At 38.0% G+C, this 24,474-nt stretch overlaps 1 protein-coding gene across 2 annotated transcripts in view; it reads right to left on the bottom strand.

Annotated features, from left to right (window-relative positions):
- Nucleotides 1–24,474, bottom strand: part of METAP1 (methionyl aminopeptidase 1) — a 61,447-nt gene that overhangs the window by 32,219 nt on the left and 4,754 nt on the right. The window lies entirely within an intron of this gene.

Raw genomic sequence — 24,474 nt, 5'->3', positions numbered from 1 at the left:
AGAAGCTGGTATCTCCCTCCAGGGCCCGACCTTCACTACTTCCCCTTCACTCCCCTCGCATCTTCCACAACCAGCAACAACAGATTATACCCATTACCTCCTACTACAACCTAAAACCTCAACAGACTTCAGCTGTATAAAAAAGGTATCTGCAACATTACAGACTTTTTCAGTTTTGAAACTAAAACTGAGCTCAGTCTTTCGGTGAGAATGGGAGATACAGGAGGCAGAATAATGGTGCCCAAAAACGTCCATGTCCAAATCCTCAAAACCTGTGAATACGTTAGTTTACAACTTAGTTTACAACTAAGGTAAAGGAGGATTAAAGATGTTAATCAGCAGACTCTGAGAATGGGGAGATTATACTGTTTTACTCAGATGGGACTAATGTAATCATAGGGTCCTTAAAAGATGGAAAAGGGAGGCAGGAGGAGTCAGAGAAGATGTAATGATGGCAGCATGGTCACAGAGATGTTACATTACTGGCTATGAAGACGGAGGAAGGGAGCCACCAGCCAAGGGATGCAGGGAGCCTCTAGAAACTGAAAAGGACAAATAAGAGATTTTCCTAGAGTCTCCAGAAAGGAATGCCTGCCTGCCAACACCTGCTTTTAGCCCTGAGACCTGTGTCAGACATATAGAACTGCAAGATAACACATCTGTGTTGTTTTAAGCCACCTAGTTTGTTGTAATTTGTTTTGGCAGCTATAGAAAACTAATATAAGAAGGAAAACAGTGTTACCTCTATCTGTTGTCACTGCAAAAAAAATCACAATTGGCACAAAGATCAATTCCTCCCCACCCTGGAGTTACAGGAAATTGGTAGAAATACACAATTTTTTAAGCTCTTTATTGGAATATAATTGCTTTACACTCATACCAGCTTTTGAGGTACACCAAAGTGAGTCAGCTGTATTTATACATGTATCTTCATATCCCCTCCCTCCGGTGACTCCCTCCTGCTCTCCCTGTCCTGGCCCTCTAAGACATCACCCATCATCGAGTTGATCTCCCTTTGTTATACAGCAACCTCCCACTAGCTATCTATTTTACAACTGGTAGTGTATATATGTCTATGCTACTCTCTCACTTCGTCCCAGCTTCCCCTCTGCCCCCTGCCCCCCACCCCCATGTCCTCCAGTCCATTCTCTGCATCTGCATCCTTATTCTTGCCCTGTCACTGGGTTCATCATTACCATTTTTTCTTTTTCTTTTTTAAATTCCGTATATATGAGTTAGCATACGGTATTTGTTTTTCTCTTTCCGGTTTACTTCACTCTGTATGACAGACTCTAGGTCTATCCACCTCATGACATATAGCTCCATTTCATTCCTTTTTATGGCTGAGTAATACTCCATTTTATATATGCACCACATCTTCTTTATCCATTCATTTGTTGATGGGCATTTAGGTTGCTTCCATGTCCTGGCTATTGTAAATAGTGCTGTAATGAACATTGTCGTACATGTTTCTTTTCGATTATGGTTTTCTCTGGGTCTATGCCCAGGAGTGGGATTACTGGATCATATGGTAGTTTTATTTTCTTAGTTTTTAAGGAACCCCCAAACTGTCTTCCATAGTGGCTGTACCAACTTACATTCCCACCAACAGTGCAGGAGAGTTCCCTTTTCTCCACACCCTCTCCAACATTTATTGTTTCTAGATTTTTTGATGATGGCTATTCTGACTGGTGTGAGGTGATACCTCACTGTGGCTTTGACTTGCATTTCTCTGATGATGAGTGATGTTGAGCATCGTTTCATGTGTTTGTTGGCCATCTGTATGTCTTCTTTGGAGAAATGTCTATTTAGGTCTTCTGCCCATTTGTGCACTGGGTTATTTGCTTTTTTGGTATTAAGCTGCATGAGCTGCTTGTATATTTTGGAGATTAACCCTTGGTCAGTTGCTTTGTTGGCAAGTATTTTCTTCCATTCTGAGGGTTGCCTTCTTGTCTTGTTTATGGTTTCTTTTGCTGTGCAAAAGCTTTTAAGTTTCATGAGGTCCCATTTGTTTATTCTTGATTTTATTTCCGTTATTCTAGGAGGTGGGTCAAAAAGGATCTTGCTTTGATGGATGTCATAGAGTGTTCTGCCTATGTTCTCCTCTAGGAGTTTCATAGTGTCTAGCCTTACATTTAGGTCTTTAATCCATTTTGAGTTTATTTTTGTGTATGGTGTTAGGAAGTGTTCTAATTTCATTCTTTGACATGTAGCTGTCCAATTGTCCCAGCACCACTTATTGAAGAGGCTGTCTTTTTTCCACTGTTTATTCTTGCCTCCTTTGTCAAAGATAAAGTACCCATATGTGCTTGGGTTTACCTCTGAGTTCTCTATTCTGTTTCATTGATCTCTATTTCTGTTTTTGTGCCAGTACCGTACTGTTTTCATCACTGCAGCCTTGTAGTATAGTTTGAAGTCAGGAAGCCTCATTCCACCCACTCCGTCTTTCATTCTTAAGATTGCTTTGGCTATTCGGGGTCCTTTGCGTTTCCATACAAATCGTAAGATTTCTTGTTCTAGTTCTGTGAAAAATGCCATTGGTAATTTGATAGGGATTGCACTGAATCTGTAAATTGCTTTGGGTAGTACAGTCATTTTCACGATGTTGATTCTTCCAATCCAGGAACATGGTATGTCCCTCCATCTGTTTGTATCGTCTTTGATTTCTTTCATCAGTGTCTTACAGTTTTCTGCATACAGGTCTTTGGCCTCCTTAGGCAGGTTTATTCCTAGGTATTTTATTCTTTTTGTTGCACTGGTAAATGGGAGAGTTTCCTTAATTTCTCTTTCTGCTTTTTTGTTGTTAGTGTATAGAAATGCAAGAGATTTCTGTGCATTCATTTTGTATCCTGCTACTTTACTGAATTCATCAATTAGTGCTAGCAGTTTTCTGGTAGAGTCTTTAGGGTTTTCTAAAACAAATATTTGTATGATTTTACCACGAAAGAGGATTATTATGATTAATTGAAAAGTCCCAAGAACTCGAATAGGATTAAATGATTTCTTCAGTATTAACCTAATACATAATAAGAAAGGAAAACTCAGTGTTGAGTTATAACATGAAGACAACCATAATAACTGTACATTATCATTCACTAAATAAGTGCACTACACACCTGTATCTCATTTCATCTTCACAAAAATCCTGCAAGGCAGACAGCATTGTCCCCATTTTGCAAATGACAAAACGGAAGCACAAACTAGATAATTTGTCTATCACATAACAGAACCATTACTGGCAAAATGAGGACTCAAAACCAGGATTACCTGACGACAAGTCATGTTTCCTCACTGTTTTACAGTGTAGAAATGGGTGGGTACTGGGGGGGTGGGGAGCGGGGGGGTGTATACTCTATTCAAAGTACTGATTTAGCACCAAACAAGGGACTAGAAAACACAGGTGTCATTAAGCTGTACCATGTATTAGCTATAGCATCATAAGCTCTAAAATTTTACCTTTAAATCTAGGAAATGACACTAACCAGTTTAATGGATCCTCAGCTGCTCCACCTATACATACAGCGGGCTTATCTCCAGGAGATCACATAGAGGATTAAAGGAGATAATGCAACTACCACAGAAGTAAAGTGTCTAGTACACAGCAAATAACAACGTATGACATCCTAGTGCTTACCACCATGCCTAACATTGAGCAGGTTTTCTCCACAACTGCTGGGGAAGAAACAAAGATAATGTGATCATATATACAAAAGCATTCTAGGGAATTCCCTGGCGGTCCAGTGGTTAGGACTCTGGGTCCTTTCACTGCTGAAGGCCCAGGTTTGATCCCTGGTTGGGGAACTAAGACCCCACAAGCCACACAGCGCAGCCAAAAAAAAAAAAAAAAAAGCCTTCTAGCTGTAGAAGGAAATATGAGCTTTTTTCCATCACTTTCTAGGACACACTACAAGCTGCCTGCTTCATAGCCATCCTCCCCTTTCGTCAACAGCCACATAACCCTGCTAGAGTGGAGTTGTGGTAACCCTGCTGAAAACATTCCCAGCCTCCTTGAAGACACAGGTGGCCATGTGACCCAGTCTGGCCAAATTGTTGGGTGGGGCTTCTGGAAAGCTTCTGAGAGGAGACACAAACCTTCTACTCTTTGCCCTTTCCCCTCTTCAAACCCAGAGATGTTACCTGAAGTGAAGTAGCAGTCTTGTGACTGCAAAACAACAAGAAGCCTGGGTCCCTAATGACTTTGTGGAGCTGTCATTCCAAGTCTCAACATATCCACCTCCAGACTCCTCATCACAGATGGAAAACAGTAACAGAGACATCAGTAAAAAAAACTCCACAACTTTAGTTTTGGTAGATGTTCTGGTTAGAAATTGCTTTGGATTATAAGGCACAAAAACTCAAAGAAGAGTGGGATAAACAAATCAGTCACTCACCTGTTTAACATAAGACAAAAAGGGAGCTGGAGGAGTGCTGGGTGAAAGTAGCAATGATAAAATCCCTGGAACCTGTAAAATGTTATTACCTTATTTGGGAAAGAGGTTGTTGCGTATGATTTAATTAAGGATTTATGGTAGGAAAATTATCCTGGATTATTCAGGTTGGCCCTAAAGGCCACTACCACGAGTGTCCTTATAAAAGGGAGCAAGGGGAGGGGTTCACACACACACAAAAGGAAAAGGTTATGTGGCCAGGAAGGCAGAAATCGGAGTTATATGGTAGCACCCCTGGAGGTAGCATGGCCCTGCCAGCACCTTGACTGAGGTTCAATGAAACTGATTTTAGACTTCTGGCCTCCAGAACTAAAAGAGGATAAATGTCTGTTGTTTTAAGCCACTCAGTTACAGCAGCCACAGGAAACTAATTACAGTAACTAACAAGACATCAGAGCACACGCTGAAACAGGGTGAGGGACTAATTACAGTTTTTCTGAAGCTTTTTCCGCTTACAGGTACTTATTTACGGACTCAACTCCCAATTATTCACAGTAATTTTTAAATGGGGCAAGCAAAGGTACATGACTTACTTAAAAAAACCTAACTTCAGTCAGCAATTTCAACCTCTTTTCTTCCTCCCCTCTCCAAACTATTCCTCCTCACAGGTATGATAGGCAAAAGTGACAAGACAGACTGGAGCTTCTTGTTTTCCTTCTTCCAGTCTAGCCTACAGCAGAGCTGTTTGTGGCAGTAAGACTGTCAGCAAGGAGAAGGTCAGGGATGGAAGGGAGTGACGAGAGAAGTTCAGGGCAGGTCCTAGAACCCCAGTCTGAGTCTACCAAGGCCAGAGGCAAAATCCCACCATGGCAGCGTGGTAGACATGCTACTGCCATCCTTCACTTCCAGGCCTTAGCACCAATGTTTCCTCAATACCAGGCCAATCACCTGCATACCAAATAAGCTTGGTACAATTTTCAATTCATTTTCACTATGCCAGCTTAGAATAAAGCAACTGAATGTCTGCCCAATGAGAACTAAGTATGGCTAAAGTGGCTTATGTGTCTCCTAGCTTTGATACAGCCAATACTGCAGCATCACTATGAATAGTCTTCCCTAAAAAATTTTAAAGATTCCAGCTAAATAAACCCCTTTAAAGAAGCTTAAGATATAACTGAATCAGGATCCAAAAAAAAAAAAAAAATCAATAGGTAATTTGAAAAGGAAAACATAGTTTGAAAACTAGAAGAAATTTACAATTTTCTAAAAGGTGAAATTTGCCAAGCAGCCAACCTCCCACACAACAGCAACTCTGCTCTGTCATATATGTTATGTAATAATTGATAGAGACTTCTCAAATGCTACTATATTAATATATCCCAACACAGATAACCACTTTTAAAGTGAATTTTATGTTCTACAGACAATGTAAAAATTTTAAATTCTTGCTCAGGGCCATATATAATATCTTATATGTCCAAATATTCAAATGCAGGCTGGAAAGTGAACATCTTCAGTGTTTAATGATACCACCTAGGCTGAGTATTCATTTCACTGTATCAATTCCTATACTGCAGTACTTAACTTTTTTAGACCACCGAATACTTTGAGAATCTTAGGAAAGCAATCATTCCCCTCCACAGAAAAAAAAATATATCCATGCACATGTAAAATACAGAGTGCCATGTGGCTGTAACATCAAGTCTGTGTTTGTATAAATGAATGAATGAATGGACTTGTATGCACATGTTTATATGTGCACAGGTGCTGGGCATTTGGCAATGAACAATATAGGCCCATTCTAGACAATATTACATGGCTAATTACACAATTAACTACACAGTTTAAGTCATAAGGGCTAAACAGAAAAAATACACAGTGCTATAAAAGGTAGAAGACAAGAGCTAAAGACAGAGGCAGGGGTCAGAGCAAGCTAAAAATTCTGGTCTATTCTAATGACAACAGAAAGCCATTAAAGGGTTTTAAATAAAGGAATAACCTGATGAAGACTTGAGTTTATGGCATCTCTGATCTCCATCCACAAACCCCAAATTAAAACTCCTTTAATACACAGAATGGCCTGAAGAACTCCATAAAACTGGTTTTTAATACAGGCAGTCCTTGCTTTGTATAGTAGTGTAGAACCATAAACACAACCATACAAGCTGTAACCATAAAAAGCAATCTTCATATAAATCAACAGGGAAAATCATAATTGTTCCATGACCTTTAAAACTTTTCATCAAAATATTAAAAATTCTCTTACTGTAGGTTTTAAATACACAGGAAACCGAACAAGTAAAACTAATATTTGTTTCGTATACTGTAATTTAAAACATTAGATATACTGAAAATTAGAGTATTTTATGTCTTTATTTAAAAACTTATCAAGACTCGGGCTTCCTAGGTGGCGCAGTCGTTAAGAATCCGCCTGCCAATGCAGAGATCACGGGTTCAATCCCAGCTCCAGGAAGATCCCACATGCTGCGGAGCAACTAAGCCCGTGTGCAAAAAAAAAAAAAAAAACTTATCAAGACTAATTTGAACATGTGTGCCTTCTTCCCGTTGTATAACAGGAAACAGAGTGAGCAACTTTTTTATGCTTGGCCAATTGTCACACTCCTTTTTAGGTTTAGAACAGCTTCCAAATTTTATCCTTTGCACTCTGAGAGTTCTTTCAATGTAAAGCTTTTTGTTGGTGTCACTTCCCCTGAGACACCATTATTCTTTTCATCACAACCATTTTCCTCATTTATGCCAACAGGTTTGTCTGTGAGTTCCTCTGGCAGCATGTCTAGAGTCTCTGGAATGGTGGGCAATGTCAACATTCCCATGGTCAGCTATTTCTTCTATAACTCCATTTATGTTCCATTTAGATTTCACTTCCAGCATTAACACTTAGCATTTCTTCGTTGCACTTTCATCTCTGTTAGCCAATTCCTTCTTTCAATGATCCATTTTTGTAAAATGTCACATAAGTTTATCACTGGGAAACAAGAAATCTAGGCAACTACAGACGCTGCTGTTTGCAAGAGAACCGAGTGACAGATACACAGGGACCAATCGCTGACAGGCTTTGAAAGAAGTGGAGGGATAGGTCACTCACACAAGCTGATCAAGATGCACAGCTGTGATTTATGCAGAGATCTGAGGACTGAAGAGCTAGAGGTGAAGTTTTATGTACTTCATGTCATTACCCATATTGTTGGGAGACTGGTTTTAACTAATTTATGGTAACAATTCACACATGTCAAAATTGCAAAATAAGATCTGCTTTTATATAGTTGGCAACATGATACAACCTATTTATAAAACCTTTCTAAATAGGTTATGTGAACAGAATACTTTTGCCTCACCCAGCATCTTTTTTTACCCTCACAGATGCTGACGCATATTTCCTTAAATAAAATAACATCTCTATCCCAACTGATTCCTTTAGAGAACACAGAAGTTTACATACCAATTTAAATCAAGAAATGGAGGGGGAAGGAACCATCAGAGAGGAGAGATAAAAGAAGCATTTACAATGTTAAAGAAAATTAGTATTTTCACCTTTTTTAACACTACGAAAAAATCCACTGCCTACTTATTACTAAGAATAATTCATAATTCATAAAGGGTTTATAAGTAGGGACAACTCAAACTCACAACTCAAAACTTACATGATTTTCTAAACTAAGTTTAGGGCAGTGGCTAGAATCATGGACTCTGGAGTCAGAAGGACTTGTACCATAGCTTGATCATTTGTTAGCTGTAAGACACAGGGAAAAAAATTCTTAATATCTCTTAGTTCCACTTTCCTCAACCGTAACGTAGGGAAAACTGTGTAAATGTATGGCCAATAACATGCGCTCAATTCAAATTATTATCAATTTTATTATTTTTAGAAGCAATTTAAATTTGAAATTTGACAAGATGATGCGCCTATGTATTTTTAACATGTGTGTGTCAACCCTGCCCTGAATTCTTAGCTTATGAAACCTTATGGCAAATAGGCAGCTAGTGATGCCTGTGGGCTTTGTAGCTGACCAGCATCACTGTCCACAGAACCTGCACACTGGGGAAGGGGATGCAAGAGTTGGGAAGAACTTTAGGTTTGCACAGGCTCTCCGGCCAACACAGAGACCATTACAGAGAACAACAGCCTGCCAGCTCAAGGTGTGTGAGCACCACCTGTGACTAATCTTTGGCAGAATTCTAAGCTATGCGGACACAAAAGCAAACCTTAGGAAGCCAGGTTTTGGGGGGGTTTGGTTGGTTGGTTGGTTTGAATTTTTTTAATTAAAGAAACATTGAGCAGAGACATCAGTAGTCATGCTGCAAAGGAGACAAAAGTCAGATTCACAGATTTAGTCCAACTACAAAACCCAAACAGAACACATGGCACAGCTATTTGAGGAACAACTGACCTGGTGATAAGTTTACCATCCTCCCCTACCAAAATCACCAGGGTAGTGACCACTGGGGCACAAACAGAGTGGTCCAGAAGCCCTCTAATTCTGGCTCAAGGGACAGGAAAGGGAACTCCTAGTACTCGGAGTACAGTCCACCTTCTTTTCTCACTTCTGTCCTCTCACACCCCAAACTCCAAGTGATCCTGAGGTGACCCACAATGTGAGCTCCTAGCAGCCAAAGTGCTTGGGAAGAGGCATTTCCTCTCTGATCAGTGAAGCTGTGGTCCAGCGAGGGTGGAGCCAAACCCATTACTTGCTTCTCTCTGTGTCCTCCTATCATTTGGCCCAGACAAAGGCACAGTCATGAAATATGCAGCAAAGCAGGTAACTAAAACCCCAGCTTTCTGGCCAGAGGACCAAACATGAGAATTCCCAAGGCACCAGAAAGTACCAGGAAGGAGCTCCAGAAAGTGACCCCATAAAGTTGTTCATAATACAAAATACTGACATGTGTGAGAAGAGAATAGAGAGACCATCATCCAGATCTCAGGGACAGGTCCGAATGGCACGCAAAGGTTTTGAAAACTGAACTGACACTGGAACCAAAGAAGGCATGTTAGAACTTGCAGGCTGAATCTAACTAGATTAGTAGCCAGATAAAACTTAAAATATCAACATTCTCCACAAGATTCAAGATCTCATAATATGATATTCAAAATCTCTAGGATACAATCTAAAATTATTCAGCATATAAAGAACCAAGACAATTTCAATTTACAAGGGAAGTGAGTCAACAAACACCAATGCTAAGATGACACCAATGTTGGCATTAACCAACAAAGACTTTAAAGCAGCTATATTAAAACACTCCAACAATCAATCAAAACACTCTTCAATCAATGGAAAAAAAGAAAATCTTCACAAAGATATAAAAGAAAACCAAATGAAAATTTTAAAACTGAAAAATACAATAGCCAAAATAAAAAACTAATTAGATGCACCTAATAACATAATGAAGATGGTCAAAGGAAAGATTCAATTACCCCATTTGAACACAGAAAAGATTTTTTTAAAACAAATGAACAGAGCCTCAGGACCTATATGACAATTACAAAAAAAAAAAAAAAATCACTAAGGGTAAAGAGGAAAATTACATAATGATTTTTTTAAAGGTCAATTAACTAAGATAATATAACAAGTCTAAATCAAACAACAGAGCTTCAAAATTCATGAAGCAGAAAGTAACAGAAATGCAAGAACAAAAGGAAAAATCCACAATATAGTTGGAAACAAAAATCAACAACCACGGACTTCCCTGGTGGTACAGTGGTTAAGAATCTGCCTGCCAATGCAGAGGACATGGATTGGATCCATGGTCTGGGAATATCCCACATGCTGTGAAGCAACTAAGCCTGTGACCCTCAGCTACTGAGGCTGTACTCTAGAGCTCACGAGCCACAACTACTGAAGCCCTCGCACGTAGAGCCTGTGCACTGCAACAAAAGAAGCCACTGCAATGAGGAGCCCGCGCTCTAAGCAACAAAGAGTAGCCCCCGCTGGCTGCAACTAGAGAAAGCCCATGTGCAGCAATGAAGACCCAACACGGCCAATAAATTAATTAATTTAAAAAAAACACCAAGGGAAAAAAAATCCTAGAACTAAAGTATCAGTTTAGCAAGGCTACAAATACAAGGTCAACACACAAAAACCCACCATATTTCTATATACTGGCCATGTGTAATTGGAAATACACAAAATAATACCCTTTACAATCACTCCTCCCAATATTAAATAAATAGTATAAATATAACAAAACACATACAGGAGCTGTATGCTGAAAACTAAGAAACAATGATAAAACAAATCAAGATTTAAATAAATAGAAATCCTGTGCTTTTGAAGTAGAAGACTAAATATAGGAAAGATGTCAATTCTTCCCAGATCCATTTATAAGTTTTAAGCAATTCCAATCAAAATTCCAACAGCAGGAGACTTCCCTGGTGGTCCAGTCGTTAAGACTCTGTACTCCCAATGTAAGGGGCCGGGGTTCGATCCCTGGTCAGGGAACTAGATCCCGCACGCCTCAACTAAAGATCCGGAATGCCACAAGGAAGATCCCGCATGCCACAACTAAGACCTGGCGCAGCCAAGTGAATAAAAATTAAGTAAATATTTTTTTTTAAAAATCCCAACAGGATTTTTTTAACATAGAAAAGGATGATTCTAAAGTTTATATGCAAAGGCAAACTAGAATAGCTAAAATAATTTTGAAAAAGAATAAAACTGGAGGAATCATACTTTTTCTTACATTAAGGAAATAATTTTTTCTATTTCTACTCAAAATAATGTTATTAGGAACTGATATTGAATCTTATCAAATACATTTTAAGCATCTTCATAAGCAATTTTTTGTATTTGATGTAGATTTGATTTATTATATTAATAGTTTCACCTGTTATTTAATGGTTTCTACCTCCCTGAAATAAACTAGCTGACTATGGTGGATTATTGCTTTACATACTGCATAGTGCAACTTCATAATATTTGTTTTACAGCATTGTAGGCATTTTATGTCTCTCGATATGTGTTTCTGGATATTTTAATCCAGAATTTTCTTGTTGCTCTTTCTTCCCTTTTCTGTCTACCTGCCATTTCACTATTACTACCAACCCTTTATTATCATTGGCCAATAGATAATTGGGAAGGAAGCCAATACTTTGCTTCAAAATCTTCTCAAAAATAAAAATAGCCTTGTCATCATCTTAATGAGTAAAAGGACCCAATGGTGAGTATCTACAAAGGAAGATTCCCATCAAGCTGAGTTAGCAGGATATCACCTTCCATTATAGATAAAAGCCTGTCCAGGCTCCATTTGACATTTGCTAACGGAAACTACCATTTGGTGAGGGCCTTTTTTTGTGTCAGGTACCTTACATGTACTGTATCATTAAAACTTCACACTAATCCTAGGAACTGCATATTAATATTCCCATTTCACAGATGGGGACACTAAAGCAGGGAAGGGTTAAACAATGTGAACCAGTTCAAACAGCTGTTGGGCACCGCTGCTATTTCAACACAGCTCCAAAGTCCATTCTCTGGCTCCAAAGTCCACTCTCTTTCTATACAGCTACAAGGCTTATAGGACAGTGCTCTGAAAAAGCAACAACTCAGTAAATAAGATGCAGCTCTATACTACCACCCCCTACCCCAATCCCTTGCCCTATGCATCTCCTCCATTTGGCTGTCCCTGAGTTGCATCCTCTATAATAAACTAGTAAACATAAATAAAAACAAAAACAATCTAGCAGCATATAGGGGAGAGAGGAAGAAGCAGGTGAGATCAAGGTAAAAGGAAACGGATTTAAGAAAAAAGGCTAAATAAAAATTTTTAAGATTTTTTTAAATATAAATATGAAAAATAGATGACCAATAAGAAAAAAATCAAATTGTATACTTTAAAATATATATATATAAGTATGAAAAATATATAAACATTTCTCAGTATACACTAAGAATTGGCAAAGGATAAAGTCAAAGAAGAAACCTAAGACTGGTCTCAAGCAGAATCACAGCAGAATAAACATTCTATAAAAGATTAAATGTTTTCATCCATAGAACTTGTATTATTGCATGTTAATTCTCTTACCAGTAATAATTATTTCTCTATTAAACACTATAATAAACCATATTACCAAGAAAGTTTCTTACTGAATTCTGTTGAATAATATGCTGATTAAGAGATGTACCAAAATCAACCGGTTTGCAAGGCAGAAACAGAGACATAGATGTCAAGAACAAACGTATGGACACCAACTGGGGAAAGCAGGGGGGTTTTGGGATGGAATGAATTGGGAGATTGGGATTGCCATATATACATTACTAATAAGAAAAAAAAATACCAAATTGTACACTTTAAATATATGCAATTTATTGTATGTCAACTGTATCTCAATAGAAGTTCTTACAAAAAGAGAGAGACATGTACCACATTCCTTGAAAACACCTTGGGATACATAGCAAACTGTTAATAGAGATCCTGGGGAATTAGAGATAAATTTGGGGAGAAGGCACCCATCACTTTAAATTCTCTACAACTATCATGTATTATCCTTTTTAATAAAAATATATTACTATTATAAAGTAATTTCTAAGATTTTCATGAAATTAAAACATATACACAGAAAAACACTCAGCATCAAAACTATACTGAAGAGAATTTAACCATCCTGATGCATCAGTAGCTCCCAGAAAGGACTTTATATAAACAGAACAAACTCATTAACTTTAAATTACACTACTGAAAAGTTATTAAATGCTAAGCAAGGGAATTCCCTGGGGGCCTAATGGTTAGGATTCCAGGCTTTCACTGCCATGGCCCAGGTTTAATCTGTGGTTAGGGAACTGAGATCCTGCACGATGCAGGGTGCAGTCAAAAAAAAAAAAAAAAAAAAGCTAAGCAAGTCACTTCACTAGCTTACTAATTCTTCATGTTGGTAAAATGCAATCTCTGACAAACAAAAATGAGCAAACTTTGTCAGAATATCATACAGCATGATTTTTTAACTCCTTCTGGTGGGCTACAAGCAAGTCCTTTCTTCCCATTTTCAAATAAACAAAAAACTACCTGCTTATTCAAAAAGACCTACTAGACACAAGGTAGAGGAAGGAATAGGGTAACATTAAAAAGTTCAGGAAAATGACCTTTTTAAGAAGATACAGGACTTCCTAGGTGGCACAGTGGTTAAGAATCCACCTACAAATGTGGGGGACACGGGTTCGAACCCTGCTCTGGGAAGATTCCATATGCCATGGAGCAACTAAACCCATGTGCCACAACTATTGAGGCTGTGCTCTAGAGCCTGTGCGCCACAACTATTGAGCCCGTGTGCCACAACTACTGAAGCCCACGTGCCTAGAGCCCGTGCTCCACAACAAGAGAAGCCACTACAATGAGGAGCCCGCACACCACAATGAAGAGTAGCCCCCACTCGCAGCAACTAGAGATAGCCCATGTGCAGCAATGAAGACTCAACCAGCCAATAAATAAATAAAATAAATAAATTTATTTTTAAAAAAAGAAGATACAAGCCTATTAAATAAATTTTAGAGATACTGCTATTAGCAACCACATTGCATATTACGGTTCCATAAATATAAGACTTGGTTGTTGTCTATTTTAAAAGTTTCAACAGCGCTTCCTAGGTGGTGCAGTGCTTGAGAATTCGCCTGCCACCCTCAGGGGACACAGGTTCCATCCCTGCTCCAGGAAGATCCCACATGCTGTGGAGCAACAAAGCCCGTGTGCCACAACTACTGAGCCTGCGCCCTAGAGCCTGTGAGCCACAACTATTGAGCCCATGTCCCACAACTACTGAAGCCCACGTGCCTACAGCCCGTGCTCCACAACAAGAGAAGCCACGGCAATGAAGAGCCCGTGCACCACAACGAAGAGTAGCCCCCACTCACCACAACTAAAAAGAAAGCCCGCACACAGCAAAAAAGATCCAACACAGCCAATAAAATAAATTTATTTTAAAAAAAAAAGTTTCAACAAATATAAGGTTTAAGAGTTGCCAAAATCAATCAATATTAAATGAGCACTCAATATATAAAAAGCATTCTTGAATTTGAAAGTACATATTTGGGGTCCAAACTATAGTATTCCATGCAAAATTGCTATCTAATAGCTTCTATCATCATTACACACACACACACACACACACACACAAGGATGAGTCAAAAATTATTCACACTCTGGCTGTAGAATTTATTTTAGTTAATTTTTAGAAAAGACATATACATCATTTTTCTTTTTTTTTTAAATTTATTTATTTATTTTATTGGCTGTGTTGGATCTTTTTTGCTGTGCGCGGGCTTTCTTTTTAGTTGTGGTGAGTGGGGGCTACTCTTCGTTGTGGTGTGCGGGCTCCTCATTGCCGTGGCTTCTTTTGTTGCGGAGCACGGGCTCTAGGTGCGTGGGCTTCAGTAGTTGCAGCACATGGGCTCAATAGTTGTGGCTCACGGGTTCTAAAGCACAGGCTCAAGAGTTGTGGCACACGGGCTTAGTTGCTCCGCGGCATGTGGGATCTTCCTGGAGCAGGGATTGAACCCGTGTCCCCTGCGGTTGGCAGGGGGATTCTCAACCACTGCGCCACCTAGGAAGCCCACAAATACAAACATCATTTTTCAACATAATCTCCTTGCTTTTCAATACACTTTGTTCATCTGTCAACAAGCTTTTGTATTCCCTCATTTAAAAATGTTTTAGGCTGAGGGGCAAGCCACGAAAGCACCACTGTCTTCACTTCTTCATCAGAAGTGAATCTTTGTCCTCGTAGGGCTGCTTTCAGGGGACCAAACAAGTGAAAGTCTGATGGAGCAAGATCAGGACTATAGGGAGGATGCTTTAACACTTCAAAACAAAGTTTTTGCAGAGTGCTGACAGTGTGGGCAGAGGTGTGCAGATGTGCACACCCTCAGACCACAAAAAACTAATCACTGCACACTGCTCTTCTTTCATGCAAATCACAAGTGGGGCATCCATTTTTGCTCTCACTGCAGTTACAAACGAACTGATGTAACACATTCACACCTGCAGAGCAGTGACTGGGGAGACAGTAGCCTTGAATGGAAAGTGCTGATAAGACAATGCAGCCAACAGAAGTTTTAATATAACCGGAATGCAGATAATTTTTGACTCACCCATGTGTTTGTGCGTGTGTGTGTAAAGACAACTCTACAGTAATACCAAAATTATTTCTAACTAAAGGGAATAAAATATAAAACTGCTACCCATGTATGGTTTTAAATTAGAAAGAAATAAATGCTTTATAACCCTAGAAAGGAAAATATTTTTTCAAAAGAGAAGCTAAAGGAAAACCATAGGATGATGTGAGATGATTTCCTCCCTATCCCACCCACCCCTCCCCCGCCAACAAAAATCTCACTATACAACAGAGCTAGAGATGGACTAATTCAGGTTGGAGAGGCCAGGAGACTCTGGAAGAGACTCTTCAAGAACATGAAACCAAGTAAAGAATACCAAGTATGTTTACATATACTAAGAAGGGACTTATAAAGCCAGAGGAAGGGTTGGAGTAAATTAAAGACTAATACACAGAAAGCTAAGTAACGGAATTGCACAGGAAAGGAAAGGTAATCCCAATGTAGTAATAATACATATCACTTATACTGAGCCTACTATGTGCTAGTCACTATTCTAATTACTTTGCATAGGTTAAGTTGTAACAACCCTATAAGATAGACAGTTGAGCTGCACAGAAGTGAAATGACTTGCCCAAGGTCATGCAGCTATTAAGTGGCAAACAGACTACATGACTCAAAATCACTTCACAAGACAGAAGACAGGCACACAGCAGGTGAGGAGTGTAATAGCTAAACCCTCTTCTGCCATTACCAGGAAGCCTAGAGAGAAGGCCTAAAACCAAATTATCAAGACAGAGCAATATAACCATGTTTTATAGAGATATGGAATTAAATGCCAAAATAATCTGCTTAAAATTATGAAAGAAAGATAAATAAGTTCTGGGGATATAATGTACAACATGTGAGTGATGAGTGTAGTTAACAATATTGTACTGTATATTTGAAAGTTGCTTAAGAGAGTACATCTTAAAAAGTTCTCATCACAAGGGGAAAAAAACTGAAACTATGAGGTGATGAATAGTAACTAAACTTACTGTGGTAACTGTCTCACAATATATACAAATATCTAATCATTATGTTGTATACCTTAAACGTATACAATGTTATGTCAATTATTTCTCAATAAAACTGGGAAAAACTGTTGAAAGAGATACCTGGTATAGGGTCTAAGGATTACAGAGTGTTTGACTCTAAGCCATGAGCATATCTTTTCAAGAATCAAAGCCATATTTCAAAAATAATAATTGGTATAATAATCTCTAAACTGTACATATATATTAAGGTTCCTTTCCTGCAGCCAGTATTTTAAGTTGAATGCCGTTTTCCAGCTGCATGAAGATTCCATCTAAAAGACAAACTGTTTTCTTATTCTGAGTTAAGGCATCTTGTCACTTGAAGCAGAATTTCAACCAATTAATACAGCATTAAAGCAATGTGTTTATACTCTCTGCTCAGCGTGACTGACAGGACAAGTTACTCTTTGCCTCACAACTAAGTATCCCCCCAGTGGCCAAAACACACAGCTCACCTCTTTTCAGCCTCTTCCTGGGGGGACATCACCTTAAGGTGAGCAAGGCTTGACAGACTGGTATCAAGAAAAACAATCATGTTATTCTTTTTTTTTAACACCAATCTCACATCCTTCCTAATGTTGTCGTCTTCAGAGGGACCCACCTCTTACAGTGGGTATGTCTACATAGTCACCATTATTTGTTGATTGTTCTTAGTTTCTCCACTCAGAAGCTAATGTTATTTACAACATGACAACATGCAGACACCCAATCATCAAATCTTCCTGAATTTTATATAAACAAAGATTTTTGATTCTAATTGCAAATGCTTGCCATCTGGAGTGTATGAGAGTAGGCGCCAAAAGTTTTTGCCAAAAAGAAATCTAGAGCAATCTTTAGTATTTAAAACAGATCAAAGAGCTGCTCTGAGACAAGAGCAGGGAGGTGGTGCCACTCTCACCTGTGCCCCATTTCATAAGTATCTTATCTTCCAAGGCAATTAAGCTTAAACAATCAGATGCCCTCCTCTCCTCCATTCAAACCTTACCTTCCTGCAAGAGTTTAGAAGATAACAACAAATGATTTTAAATACCACCTTCTCTGTAAAACTGCTCTTGTCCCCCAGTGAGAAATGACACTTCTTCTAAACCCTTTAGCAATTACGGCCTCTACAATTCAATTAATAATTTATTTCATTGTGATCTCTGTTGATTTGATTCTCTGGTAAACTTTGAACGAACTAAAAGCAGTATAAGTTTTTTAAAGGAACCATATTTCAAAACGCTTCTCCTCCACAGTCACTTCATAGTGGACAAAGTAAAAAGCCCAAGATAATGTGTAAAGACCAACATTTAAGTATTGGTACACACCTTAAGTTAAGGTACATACCTTAAGTATTCATGGTGAACTATTCTCTTTTCATATCTATTCTGAAAAGTCATAAGCTATGGAGCTATTACCAAGATTTAAAAATAATCCTCCTTGATTCTATTTCACCAAAAAAACCACTTTCAACAAGATTATGAACATACTTCTAGAAAAGCAGAACATGCTTCACATTTTTCAGACTACTTGGTATTCTGAAGTAGCTTACAATGCACTGTATCAACGCCATACCATGTCAAGTTTTCCCCAAATTATATTTTCAATATAGGTATCATCAACTAACATTTTGAAATTCATCACATTCATTGAAAAGTAGCTAGCCAAATAAACAGTCTTGTATTTTCCTCAGAGGATTTCAGAGTGTTTTATACTTGGTTCATGAAACTGACATCAAATCCCAGCTTTAATAAGAGGACTAATAGGATTATTCTCATTAAATAAACTGAGAAACTGTCTCACAAAACAGCTTACTTAGCTAAAGGCTTGTATTTCAAAATATATGAAGATCTGAGTAAATAAAGGAACAAAGTATTCACAATAAATATTTCTCACCTGCATAAAGATACCCACCTTCCTCTTACTTGCTGAGGCTGTGAAGCAATCAGGTCATAGTCTTCAAAATCTCTGATTGCATCAAGAACATTCCTGTATCTCTTAGTAACTCTTGAAGACTGAACAGTGTTCCTTAGACCACAGTCTTTTTCCTGCTCCCATTTATTACCTGACTAGGACCATTCAAAAACATGAGTGACTTACTCTCCATACCCTAAAGAATCAACCCCTGACTCTTACCTGGACAATCTTCCCTTCCTTGTCTCTGAAAAAACGTACCAATGACCTAACTAAACTAGGGTTAGAGTTTCCCAGAGAACGCCACACTTTCCTTTGCGTTGCACAACCTGGTCTATCTGCTCCTCACACTCACACCTTTACATCTTGTCCTCAGAAGCTTTACCCATCCCTTCAGGTCTGTTACAAATGCTACCTTCTCCATAAAGTGTCCATACCACGCTCCACTCCACCCCAAGCCTAATAGGGCGCCTGTGTACATATTCAGTACTCCTTTGAGAGCACTTTGTCTCACTGCCCTACTTTCCACCTATTTCACTGCACCAAAGCACTATCTGTTGATTACCTACTCAATTAGTAGATAAAGCTTGAGTTTTCACCCCAACAGAACACACTTCTTCTTTAGCACCAACAGATGTCTACCAGTTTTAGGGGCTGATATGGGGTAGTATGGGTCTCAGTCCTGAACAGGTTTTAGAATCACCTGGAAAGCTTTTCTTCAAAAATTATCATGCTGTTCCCTACCTCAAATTAAGTAGAATGGTGGTTATCAGGGCTGGATGGAGGGAGGAAAACAGAGTTGTTTAATAAGTTGTTTCAGTTCTGCAAGATTAAAAAAGTTCTGGGGATATGTTCCACAACAACATAAATATAATAAACACCACTGAACTGTACCTTAATAATGGTTAAGATGGTAATGTCTCTGTGTTTTTTACCACAATAAGAAAAAAGAAATTCATTTTTTAAAAACTTAAGTTACAAAACTATAGAACCACACATAATAAAGAACAATGATCCTGTTCTTGTTTTGAAACGATAAAAACAACATTTGAATGTGTACTACCTGCCAAGCACTGATTTAGGTACTTACTACACATTAACCATTAATCCTCACAACTCTAAAGGGTAGGTACTTTTACTTCCCATTTTACAGATGAGAAAACTGAAGCACAGAGAGATTAATTAACATGTAAAAAACAAAACAAAACAAAGAGCTAATTAATGGCAAAGCCAGATTTCAAATGCAGGCCCTCCTGAGACAGTATCCATGCTCTTAACCTCTATGTAATACATATATAAAAGTCTGAAAAGATAATAAACCAAACTGCTAACATTCTCTTAGGATATGATCATGACAGTTTTCACTTTATACACTTGTTTTAAATTTATGCAAAGATCATGTACTGCTTTTTATAATGAAAAAGCAAATGGAGGTATTTACATTTTGAAAAAACATACTCAGCAGAACAACAAGGTCTCTAGCTCTGCTCTCATTTTATTTCCTTATATTTCTGTACTCAGCCTCTTTACAACCGTAAGGCTAATCTACCTGCTGTAACATACATGTCTCAGCTTGCTCCTACTTCCATAAACATATCCTTCCCCTGGAGAGAGTGTCCTCTCCGTTGCCCTAATATACACCTTTTTACTTACCATTTTTTTTCCAACTTATCCAAATCCAGTTCTTAATCACTCCTTCAGGAGGCCTTCCAGGACCTTACCTACCTCATTTGTCACCTATTTACTACGCTGCTTTGAAAAACTGCCCACTGGCAGTTTTATCTGTGTCCTCCAGAGTCATCAGCAAAGCTCCTTGAAGATGTCACTATCCTTTCTCCTAGAGGGAAGGACTCCAGTGGCATGGAGCATACTTAGCAGGCAGAGCTAGATTTCTAAAAACATTCCTACCAGCAACAAGGGCTCCTTGGAGACAGAATGGATTCCAGATCTGGGACACAGAAACTACGAGGTAAATCTTATTTGTTTGGGTCAAAAAGCTAGGAAACAATCAGAGACTAATGGAGGAAGGCCTAAAGGATATAGAGTCCACTTCGAAGGTGGTATCATAGATGCTAAAACCATTAGAAGAAAGACTGTTGAGAAAATGTATATTCTCATAGCTGCAGATTATGGGGTAGTTAATTGCAAAGCGAAAAATGTATGTTTACAATAGTGAGCAGGTAGCACCTCCTTAACCAAGTGATCAAATTTCGGAGTGGGACAACCAGGTATTCTATGTCTGCTGATGTGATATAATATGAAGTACAAAGCATTACTTATGAGTCTTGTCAAGTGAATCTTGACAGAACCTAGTTAGGTCTTTGGACCTAATTTCTGGCTTACAGGACAGACAGGGGATAAAAGAACAACTTAAAGACACTACAAGGAATAATCAGATAATCAAGAACGTGTGACATTCTACAAGACAACTGACTAATCTTGTCAAAAAGTCAGCATCATGAAAATAAAGATGAAAGGACTGTTCTAAATTAAAAGAGACTAAGATATGTAACAATCAAATGCTACTTGTGAACACTGATAGGATCTTGATTTCAAAAAATAAAAAAAAAACACAACTACTGAAGATGTTCAGGAGAAAATTGAGAAATGTGAATAGGATTGACTATTATATGATATTAAGGAATTCTTGTCAGTATTCTTACATGTAATCATGCTATTGTAGTTAAGAAAGAATATCCTTGTCATTAGAAGATGCATGTTGAATAGGTGTGGTGTCATGTTATCTGTGACTTATTCTTAAAATATTTCAACAAATACATATACAAATGCAATACACACAAGCACACATAAATACGGCAATCAGAGCAAAATATTTAGCTGACGGGTATAATGCAATTAGTTACAAGACTCTTCTTTAAACTTTTCTATATGTTTGAAAATTATCACAATAAAAAGCTAGGGAAACTCAATAAACTTGTAAAATAATTAAGGGGAAAAAATTCTCGTCTATAACTTTCACTCAGCACCTCCTTGTCATTTAACTTTTTAAAGTACTTCGTGTCCATACAAGTAACCATAAGCCCCTTGAAGGCAGTTAAATTTTTGCAAGTTTACAGATATGAAAATAGCCCAACAAATGTTGTTATTCCTAAGTAACACAAGAGACAGGCAAAAATCAAACGTCTATTAATGTCAAGTCCTAGCTAGGATACGGAACAATATAAAGTTTCTCCTGATGGGAGAATAAGCACAACCGCACTGAAAAACAATCTGGCACTGTCAAAACAGAGCTGAACACATAGATATCCCACGATCCAAGATTTTTTCTCCTAGGTGTATACCCAAGAGAAACTCTTGCACACAGGCACCAGGAGTTAGGTACAAGAATGTTTAGAGTAGCACTGTTTATAACAGCAAACACCTGAAACAACTCACATTTCTACCAACAAACGAATGAATAAATTGATACATTAATTCACTGGAATACCAAATAGCAATGAAAATGAATGAATTAGAGCGACATGCAACATGGATGAATCTCAAGAACAGAAGGTTAAAGAAAGCAAGTTACAGAAGAACACTTGCAGTGATTTCATTTATAAAAATTTCAAAAACATCAAAACTAAACAATGCATTATCTTAGGTATCAAACATATGGAAAAGCAAATGAATGATAAACACAAAATTCAGAATAGGGAGTACCGCTTGGATGAGAGACACATAGGAGCCTTCCGGTTTTACTTGCTTTACAAATAATGTACTTTTTAATAATTTAGGTGGTAAGTATAGAGGCATTTACTGTATCATGTTTCTGTAGATACTATGGATGACTCACTGTTAGTCTTTTATTCTATTCAACACCTAATAAAAACAAATGAGTTAAAAAAAAATACTTATAGATCCTGTCTTTAAGGTACTTAAAAACCTCAATTCAAAAGAAATACTAAATCACAAACTGCATTTTATTTTTCTCTACATGTTACTAGTGAACAATGCAAAGTTATCAGTATTCAAATAGTTAAATCCACCCCTAGCACCAATCAGTGAAATAATCAGTAAGAAAATAAATCTCCATTCATCGGAAGGAAAGAAAAAAAAGCCATGCCATGTCTAAAACCTAAGGCACTTGTTTAACTATTTTACTGAATGATTTGAACTCACAGCTTGATCGATAAGGCAGGATAACCCTCAGAATCTGATGCAAAGGGCTGTCCTTCTGTACCTTTTATCAAGGAAGAATCAATAAATACAAGTTCACAATATGGAAAAGTCTGTTGCCTCCCACTTTATAATGATAAGGAAATTGTTAAAGTCATAAAACTTCACGTATACCCTAACCACTCTTTAGAGGCCTGAGCCTATGACCCAGATAAATGTCACACTAGCAGACCCCAGCTGACAAGGATTTTAGGCATGCTTTCCAAAAGGCATGGCACAGCTCTGGTGTATCAGGAAGAAGTCCCCACTGAACATGGCTATAAAATAGGTCACTGGAGACAAAAACAGGAGAGAACTTTTTTGTGTGTGGTAAGAACATTTTAACGTGAAATCTGCTCTCTTAACAATTTTAAGTGTCAATACAATTTACACTGGGACTTTCCTGATGGTCCAGTGATGGTTAAGACTCCACACTTCCAATGCAGGCGGCACGGGTTCAATCCCTGGTCAGGGAACTAAGATCACATATGCCTTGGGGCAGGGCTGAAAATTTTTTAAAATATACATATATATAATTTACATTGTTGCAGGTACAATGGTAAAGAACAAATCTCTAGAGTTTATCCATGGTACTTGACTGAAATTTTATGCCTACTGATTAGTAACTCCCCATTTTCCCCTTCACCCAACCCCCAGCAACCACCATTCCACTTTTTGAGTCTATGAATTTGACTATTTCAGGTACCTGATGTAAGTGGAATCACGCAGTATTTGCCTTTTCTGTGACTGGCTTATGTCACTCAGCACAATGTCCTCCAGATTCATCTATGTTGTGGCACACTGCAAAATTCCCTTCTTTGTTAAAATTGAATAGTATTCCAATATATGTTTATACCACATTTTGTTTATCCATTAATCCATCCATCCATGGATATGTAGGTTATTTCCACAACTTAGCTACTGTGAACAATGCACAAAGAAAAAACTCATTCCCAATGAATAACTGAAGGGAAGTTTCAGAGGGCCCCTCTCCCAGGTTCAACTACTGCTGCTAAATACACACATTCAGAAAGGCAAGGCCTAGCTTACAGGGTGTGTTGAATTGTTTCAAAGCCAGACCCAAGACTGATAACAATCAAAGAAAAAAAAAAGGTTTATAATTGTTGAGCTACCCAAGCATGATTAAGCAAATTCTTCATGTTAAAACTGTGAGGTCAAGAGAGGTTCAGGATCAAGCAGAAAGGATAATAATTATATTTATATTCAGTTACATTAAACCTTTAATATAGAGAGAATCCCAAAGGTTGCTCTATAGAGTAATCCTGCCTATATTACATCTACTAAATAGATTTGCTATTAATACCAAAGACAATTCCTCATTTATACAGAAGGAGCTGCCATGCTACTACTTCTTCCTCTTGTTTAGAGTTGGGTATATGCTTAGCAATGGGATTATGTGTTTGTCATCCCTACCAAGTTTACTATGACCAAACTAAAAATGCTGCAAGTAAGCCAAATCCAAAACAGATTCAGCCAAAAAAGAAAAGTGACTAAAAGTTCTATCACTCCATGAACTACATGAACAGTATAAGATCACACCTACTTCCAACAGCCCTTCAATCTCTAAAACAGTAACTCATAGTTAAAGACTTGTTCAAATTTTGACTATCTACCAACCAAATGATGCTTGCTTTTTACACGTTCTCCTGGAATAAAAGTATAATTCATGACAAACCCCCAACATAAGCATTTATAATACAAACATGTCAATAAAAGGAGATCTCAATTCACCATAAGGTCCTCAAACTAGAAACAATCCACTGACTACACTGTGAGAACTACTAGCAGCTTGGGGTGCTTCAATCCTTGGTTCACGTACCAGTCCTACTATTATCCTATACTCCTGAGTAAATCAAAATGATTTAAATTTCACAAGAA

This window comes from Hippopotamus amphibius, chromosome 3 (assembly GCF_030028045.1).
Source record: "Hippopotamus amphibius kiboko isolate mHipAmp2 chromosome 3, mHipAmp2.hap2, whole genome shotgun sequence".
Taxonomy (NCBI): Eukaryota; Metazoa; Chordata; class Mammalia; order Artiodactyla; family Hippopotamidae; genus Hippopotamus; species Hippopotamus amphibius.
The sequence above is the reverse complement of the archived record's forward strand: the minus strand, read 5'-3'. Positions and strand labels throughout refer to the sequence as shown.